Source organism: Metopolophium dirhodum, chromosome 7 (assembly GCF_019925205.1).
Source record: "Metopolophium dirhodum isolate CAU chromosome 7, ASM1992520v1, whole genome shotgun sequence".
NCBI lineage: Eukaryota > Metazoa > Arthropoda > Insecta > Hemiptera > Aphididae > Metopolophium > Metopolophium dirhodum.
Genome location: NC_083566.1, coordinates 31,675,101 through 31,684,278, shown reverse-complemented (window position 1 = coordinate 31,684,278; position 9,178 = coordinate 31,675,101).

Sequence of the window (9,178 nt, the reverse complement as noted above, 5' to 3'; positions counted from 1 at the left end):
CTAATATGAATATTTGCTGAAAATGTTTAGAACAACAAAAATTATTCTGTCGGAAATTGGTTAGGTACCTACACGTTATAGATAGGCATCCTGGAGTAAAGGGGAGGGGGAAGTTAATTTAAAAATGTTGAAAACCATTAGGTGAAGTTATTGTAATAAAAAAACATTATTATTTTCTGTTTTAAACGTTCTCTTATATATAGAAAGTATTAGTATAGTTGAATCAATATATATGGTGTCAAAATTGATACTTGGTGATAATCTTTACAACTTTCAGTTTCATAATTCGTTTTTAGTGACTGTTTTTTTTCTCGGGCATATATAATTCAAAAATTAAGATAATATTGTGTGTAACAAATTATTTTTGAATTTGTTACCTAATGCGGCAATGGTATATGAATGTTTTTGGGCGGATCGAATGAAAAACATAGGGGGGACAATTGCCCCCTCTCAGAACACCCACGACATACCGTACCTATGGCGTATACCTACATACATTTTATCGATGTTTCTACTCTTTATGGAGGTAAATAGACATGTGAATTATATAAGCTACTTTATAAATTACAAAGTTTATTAGGTATAGCCGTGTAGGTAACCTACATAATATTAATACACCAAGTCCCAACTCAACTGATGCGTGGTTCCGAGATGAGTACATCAATATAAAATAATATAGGTAACGGTCACTGGCGAACAGTTTATCGTACCGGCCTAAGCAGCTACAATAGTCATCTAACGACAATTTTTTTCTCGGTTGACGGTTAGTATAAACAAGTAAAACGTAGGCGATTATGTGTTCAATCACCGTGAAGACGTGAAGTTATAATCAAAGATTTTTCACATCCTTGGCAGTCCGGGGTCAAGTGTATTTACGAAAATCAGACATAGTATAATTATCTAAACAAAATTTAAAAGTAATACTCTTTTTTACTTCTTTTTTTTCACGGGTCATATCGTAACTCGTAAGTACTGACAAAAGGTCATGGTGACAGTTTTTTTCGTTAGTTGTTAGATATAATATATCGTATGATTATTGATTACCATAATATAATAAAAATGATAATTTTAGATTTTGAGTGGATCGAAAAACCTAGGTATATTGGATTTAGTTTCTATAATAATAGGTAGAAAATTAAATATGGATGATGATATTTTTGGGATATAATATTTTGAGTTTTTAAGTGAATTGCCAAATTTAGTGACTGCAGGTGAGTGGTGACTATAGAAAGTATTGCAGTTTAACAGTGACGTATTTAGTATTTTTTGTAGGGGATGGATGACAAGAATTTTAGCTTACAGATTACGATATAATAATACACATCTATTTAAAGAGCCGTGGGGGCGGATTTGTCCTCATATCCACCCCCGTCAATACGCCCCTATACAGTTATAGTCTAATGGCTATAGGTTAATTGACAACTAGGTTGGTCAAACACAATAAACAAAAATAATTACAACTGTTAGGTATAGGTACTTATATTATTTAAAAAATATACACGGATTTTTTTCTAAAATATTGGAAATTTAAGTTTGAACTTTGAACTAGGTAGTCAAAATCATATCTATTATTAGTAAGAAGGTTACCTAGTTGAACTGTATCGATTTTTTTTAAGTACTTATACGTAGGTACCTATATAAATATATTATATGCCTACTGTAAACACATAGTAACATAGTATACCTATGTACATAAGTACATTAGACATTAGTATACATTAATACTAAATACATAAATACATAATATTATAACTTGTTAATAAACCAATATTTTAATTTTTTGTTTGGTTTTGGATTTTAAGACTAGATACCTATTACACGTAAATATACCTACAACTTATCTATATATATAATACTTTGCAGCCTGAACACGTTTGCCCACTTGGGAAAATGCCACCCAACGACCACACTTTTAAATTTTGATCATGAACGGATCGATTTTCATTTTTCAATTGATATGTGAATTGTGAAACAACAATTATAAATTAATTGAGAAAGTAGAAAGAATTGCATTTTTTCTCAAGTTATCTTATAATATCATAAAATGTTTTTTTTCTTTTTGCAAAGCCTTAAATCTTTTTTAGAGCAGTATAATTTTTGATATGTTTATAGTCAAAACACGCTATCAGCCGACACTCGACAGCCACACCAGTCATTGTTGCATGGGTTTTAACGAAATCTTTATCATTTATGGTTAAATACTAATATAAAGCATTTTAGAGCTTATTATTATTATTATTTTTGGCCATATGTAGAATAGGTCCTTATAAAATTTAACTTTTGTAGACAAATTACGAAAGATAGAAGATTGTAGGATATAAAGGAGGCTTCTGTACCACTGACCCTGCTGACCCCCTGACCCTGCTGACCCCCGACCCCCTGACCCTAACCTAACCTCGCGTGTGTGACATGTATTTTCCTCGCCACCCTTTTCCCTGCCAACGTGGGCCGCTGCCGCACTTCTCATACGTACGTGACTTATATTTTTACCTTTGAAAAAAACGAAAAAAAATCAATTCGCTGGACCGCGGATTGAACCCGAGTCTTAAGATATCGTCATGGGTGTATGTGGTATAGTAGCTCAGTGGTAAAGCAATCGTTTGGCAAGCAATAGACTCGGGTTCGACTCCCCGGTCCAGCGAATTGATTTTCGTCGTTTTTTTCAAAGTTAAAAATATAAGTCGCGTATGTACGCGAAGTGAGGCGGCGGCCCACTTGGGCGGGGAAAATACGTGTCGCACACGTACGCGAGGTTAGGTTAGGGTCAGGGGGTCAGCAGGGTCAGCGGTACAGAAGCCCTCTTTATATCCTACTGAAGATATCTATTATATTATCATGTATAATAGAATTAATATTTAAGTGAGAAGTTGAATACTTTTTCAGTTTATCTTACATGGGTACCTACTAATATTTGAATATAATATCACTTATAGGGCAATCTGTTAATAAATTTCTGTTTATGTGATTTTTGATGTATTTGATGTAGATTTTATTGTTTGAAAACATAAATAATAACTGCTCGGCGTTATGAATTTAAAAACAATCATCACGACCTCAGTATTGTTGTGTTTAAATGAAATATTGTACAATTGTTCAAATGAACATGACTGTATAAAAATATTTCTTGTTTATGGAGATTGCAGGTATAAATACATAGTAAATAATTTGTTATAACATTCGATTTAACACAAATGACGCACCCCTTTCACTTTATTTGTTATAATATTCTAATGTAGCTAGGTATACCGAAGTAAATGGCAGAATAGGACAATAAGTAATCAATATTGACGTATAGAAACTAAAATTATGCAGTCATGCAAGTATAATAAACGTAGGGGGCTTATTTCACAATAATATCATATTATAAATTATAATATTATATTAGTAGGTACCTACAAACTACAACAATGTTATAAAATCATATAATATATTAATATCTACCTGGTACTTAAAATATAGGCAGTAGTTGCAGTGTTGCATCCTCTTTCCGTTTTAATATTTGAGATACATAACCTATTGGTTGTGAATACGAAATATGAAATATAACACCAAATAAATAAATAAAATGTCATCGGATTAGTTTTATTTTTCTTAATTAATTTTAACTAACGTAGCGTACTTATTTTATAATTTAAGTATTTTAAACGTAAAGTAGGTATAATAGGTACAGAAAGTATAAGAGAGCACAAATACAATTAACTCGATGATTGTTATAGTCGTATAGTTCGTAGATGAGTGGTGCTGTATATTTAACACACAGGTGTAAGTAGTAATTATAAGTAATTTTTAATTTTTGATTCTGTGGTAACGCTGCGATCTGCTATTTGTATAAGTTGGTCTTTTTAAAATGTGTAAAATTAAAGTGCTAAATTTCCATACGAGTGAGAAAAAGACGTAAGCATGAAGTGAATTATGATGTGTTTTTTAACAATTGCATTTTTTATACCCTTATATAATCTAAGTAATGAATATTTTGGAGCGTCTGTAATAACATTAATTTGAAATGTTGTAATTGGAGCTCATCAACCCTCGACAGTTATCAACTAATCAATGACACATGCTCCCAAGTACCAGGATTCGCACTTAAGCGACGAGAATGGGTCACCTTGAACAGACTCCGAACCAGACACGGAAGATATTGTGGAGGAAATTCATTCAGATGGGGAATGAAAGACTCTCCTGCTTGCGACTGTTGCCACCCATCTCAAACAATGAAACATATAAACCTTTTGACAACATAAACAGCATTTCGAATGCAGCTATGGCCTGGCTGAGATCACTTGACAACCCTCTATAGAAAATCGTCCTACAACATAGAAGTTACCACGTGTCCATGTTATCATAGGTACGTTTTGGCTAATTATGTTTTATTATATTTTTTATTTTATTATTTTATTCTATTGTTCTAAGTTTATTTTTTAATAATTGTATTGTGTTGCAATACTTGTTAAATACCATACGATAAATAAATAATAAATAATTTGAAATGCTATAATATGCCTACATGATGGGCAGCTTTAAATAGCTTCATCATCATGTACAAGGTAGTATAATTATGTACCTATACTATATTGTTTTCATATTCAATATTGTAACTTATTTTTAACAAAAAATGAATTTTTATGATAGTACATCGATAGTATGTTATCTACAAATCTATAATAATTCAATTGATGTACAAATTAAATATACCTATGGTGCTTTTCTAAATGGTTTTTAAATCTATTGAAAATCGTTAGTAATCCGTATTAAACTTTTAAAGTTTTTCGACTGGACAAATAATTTTTTATCGACAATAGTTTAAAAAATTGAAATTTTCTTATGGCTACAATAGACAAAGAGTCGAAATATCTTGAACATTTTATCATAGTAAGTGGTCATATAAACATTTAGTGAACATTTAGTAAGTATCTATTACGGTTATTCGTTTTTGAGTTACACCGAAAAACAAAATAGAATTTGTCAGTCAAATACAGATTTTGCAAAAAAACTGCTCCTCTCAGAATCTAAAATTATTAAAATCTCAACTCTTAAGTCATAATACACTTTAGTATACAATATTATATATATTTTTATTATAAAAGGTGTAGGCATATGCGGACACAATCGTTACCGTCACAGCACGCATCAAATGGGGTCGTCGGCACGGCGACTTCATTATAATTATTATTTATTATATTATGATGATGATTGTGTTACGAGCTTGGCGACTTGCGTGATAAATTCATAGAACAGACATACACACAACGACCGCTAGCAAACCGACTAAATCGTTGCCCCGGCACGTCCCCGGGACTTGCGACAGACACGTATAAGTATTATCATTATTATTATATGATATTTTAGTAAACTGGAGCCGTCTCGCATGCCGCATAATATTATGTCAGTGAATTTTATGGTACCCTCCCCGGCTCCCCCCCACATCACTCATCTGAATACAACGCCCCCGCGCCACCGAGTCTGGGACGGTTACGTCATGCTGTCTGCTCCCGCAAGTCCGGTTGGATGTTTTATTAATTGAGACAGTAAATTGTAGATTGATAGGAGTATTATAATATATAGGTATGCATTATACAACTCGTGTATTGTAATAAAGGTAGGTACTCGATATCTTGTGTAAGCATTTTTATACAATTAAAAATTTATTATTATTAGTTGGGTGGTTGTTTTTTCAGTCAATTCTGTGTTTTGGATACATTTTTTCTAACTTTTAGTTCATATGTATAGGTAACACATTTAAAATTGAATTGTTGTAAAAATTAAAATTTTTATTTTTAATGTCATACCTATTTAGAAGGGTAATAAATAATAATTGTTTGAGCTTCTCAATATATATATAGGCACGACATAATATCTTGCTGCCATAAGTCTGCAGCAATTGCAATAAATAAGAATCTCCGCTCAGAATCTAAAAGGTGGATAAGAGGATATACCGCTCTACTGTACAGTAGTTGTCGAGCATGTCGTTGTAATGGATGTATTATATTTTAATTTTTAATGCAAATTATCATTGCATAGGTACGAATATAACGATTCTCAGCGCCGAGTGGAGACGTTGTGTACCTACTTGTTGCATCCTAGCATATTAGCATAAATAATCAAATTTAATATTTTAAAAAAATTATAACGTAAAATAGCGTATATCTTTCCGGTGGATTTTTTTGATAGAGGTAGAAAAACTTGTGTTGTCAATCTTTTATTGAAATTTATAATGTTAGCTGTAAAAAGAAAAACTGTTATGAATTTCTAACTGAAAAATAGTTTGAACATTTTCGAAATTTTGTCAAAATGTGACCCTTTAAATGCATTTACAAAATAATCATGCATAATATATATCTTTAATATTTTTGAACATCCATGTTGCAACTTGCATGAAATATTTAAGCTTTTTTACTAAGTGAAAAAGTTTTTATCGAGAATAGTTAAAAAAGTTTTACTAAATTATGTCTCAAGGCTATAATTAGCTCAAAAATATTTCGAAAATGTTACCATTTCTGAAAAATGCTAGTATAAATATTTAGTGAAAAGTAGTCATCATAAATCATATAATATAATGTAAAGGATCTACGGTTATAAGTTTTTGAGTTACACCAAAAAAATAAAATCTCTTCTGCCAAAAATGGTTTTGCGTAAAAATTACTACTTTTTTTTTGTTTTTCTAGACGCTTTCTAAAACTACTTGGAATTGTTGACCTTTTGAAAGTACCAATTAGATCCACTTTTCTATCAGAAAAGATGCTGATGTCAAAAATTGGAGCATTTTTTCTACCCTAAATGTTGATGAGTAATGACAGATAGAAAAAAAACACATAATATCATTGTAAATAGTAAATACAATACATTCATCACTCCTCTCAGAATCTAAAATATAATATCTTTATATATCTGATATATTATATTATATAATATAATTTACACACTACTATATATTTAATTTATGAGTATGTATTTAAATCTTGCATTACGACAATCTTACGACAAATTTAAGCATCAGAATATTTTTTTTTATCGTCAGACCACTTTTTCTTCATCATGGTAAATAATAAATATACATGGATTGTATGTATGTGTAGGGTTGAAGGGGTAAATATTTAATAATAATATTTTAATGAATTAAAATAACTGACAAATTGGAATTTGGAAATAGTTTTCTTGCATGCCAATTTTATTTGTCATACAGTTATGATATACAAATAAATAATAATATATAATATTATACATCTTATAAGATATGCTATAGCATCTATAAAATATATAAATATAAATACACTTTACCTTCATACACATTATACATTACACGCATTGTAGATTTCATAATAATGTATTTAAACTTATTTACATCGGCCATTAACGCATTTGTCGATTTTTTAGCAGGCCAAAAAGGCCAGAATAATGCAGAAAAAAACAGGGATGTATAATTTCACCCCACTACCCTTTAAATCAATGCCCCACCTTTTATTTAATTTTAGTTAAATGTTAGATGTATATAAATATAATATTAAATTTCAGTCATTGATAAATATTTACATTTAAATAGGTACTGAAACAACCATTTATTTTAAATGTTCAAACATTATTTTTTAAACGTATTATAAATAATTAAATTTGGTTCAAAAAATGTTTTATCGTGATTTATTAACATATTTTAAAAACGTTTTAAGGTGTTAAAGTGTTGAAAATAAAAACAAATATCAATAATTTTTCATGAATTCGTGGACTATGATATTTTATTGGTATAATATTATTATCTTCGCATGTCAATGCATACGCGAGGAATGCCAAAGTTGATCATTATAGTGAAGGTTTGAATTAAATAATAAATAATGTTTAATGTTGCTGAAATAACAACTCCTCGTTCCTTCTTAGTGTTTGTCAATTTGTCATCCATAAATTAAAATGTTTTCATGTTAAAATAAATGTACAGCCTATTTTTAAACTGCAGCATATTTTATAATTCAATTGTGCTGGAGCTTAAAAGATCACGGTACCTGCCTTATAAAATACTATTTATTCGACAACAACTTTGTTTTTCACGTTCTACTAAAACCTTTACACAGAATGGTGTAATTATTTTCTCACGGGCAATAAGAACAGGTATTCTTCGAGAAGATTTCTACGTTTAAGAGCAATAATACATTTCTACATCGGTGGTAATGTGAATAATCGCAATGTAAATTTAATCGTGGAAATTAATTCACTTGGTTTTGTTTAATTTCATAATCTAATTATTAGGTATTTGTACAAAACCGAGCTACGTCTAGCGTGCGCCCATATAATGTAAACCAGCGAAATGCGTGCCTCATAAGATTGCTATATACTGTAATCATAAACTCGATTTTTGGAAACTTTTAAATGTGCCAGAATTAATTTATCACAGATTATAAACTATAATTGATTTAATTATTGATACGATATTGACATAAGACATGGGTCTTTTGAAAGAATCATTTTATTGAAATTGCGTGATCTATCTTTTAAGCTTTTTTCAAATACATACCCAATGTTTGAGTTAGTACTTAGTAGGTATCTATAATACGGCTATACCTACCTACTTATTTTTCTAATATTCTAATAGTTATCTAATATTCTTATGATTTATGCATGAATGTGATTATTTTGAAAGTGTCATGCGGGTATAATGTCCTTGTAAAGATTATAATAATATCTTAAATGTCATTAGATTTTTAATTAACTACACCTACTTGTTTCACTACAATAATACTTACCTATATATTATGTATAAGTTATTTAGATTACTAACATCTTCTTGTGTTTGCAGTAAGTGAAAGGAAAATTTTTTTGAATAATGTATAATTTAAAATAAAAACTAAGAATATTTTTATATAGGTAGGTTAGGTGCCTACCTAAATAAAACAAAATACATTCATACTTTATAGTTAAATTATATATAAGTAAACATATATTCCTATGCAGGTATAACTTTATAATTTACAAGTTAACAACAACGTTAAAATGGTTGTTCCAATATATGGAGCTTAATTTATTATTGTTCAATTGGTAAATTTGTGTGGACATTTCAAATTTGTAGCGTGATTATAATTTTGTTCTGGTGTGGGGGGGAAGGGTTTGGATAATTTTTAGATAAACGTCAGAAGAGAGGCTTTGCTCCCCCCACCACAGTTCCATAAAGCATAATACACAGTAAAATAATTTAAAC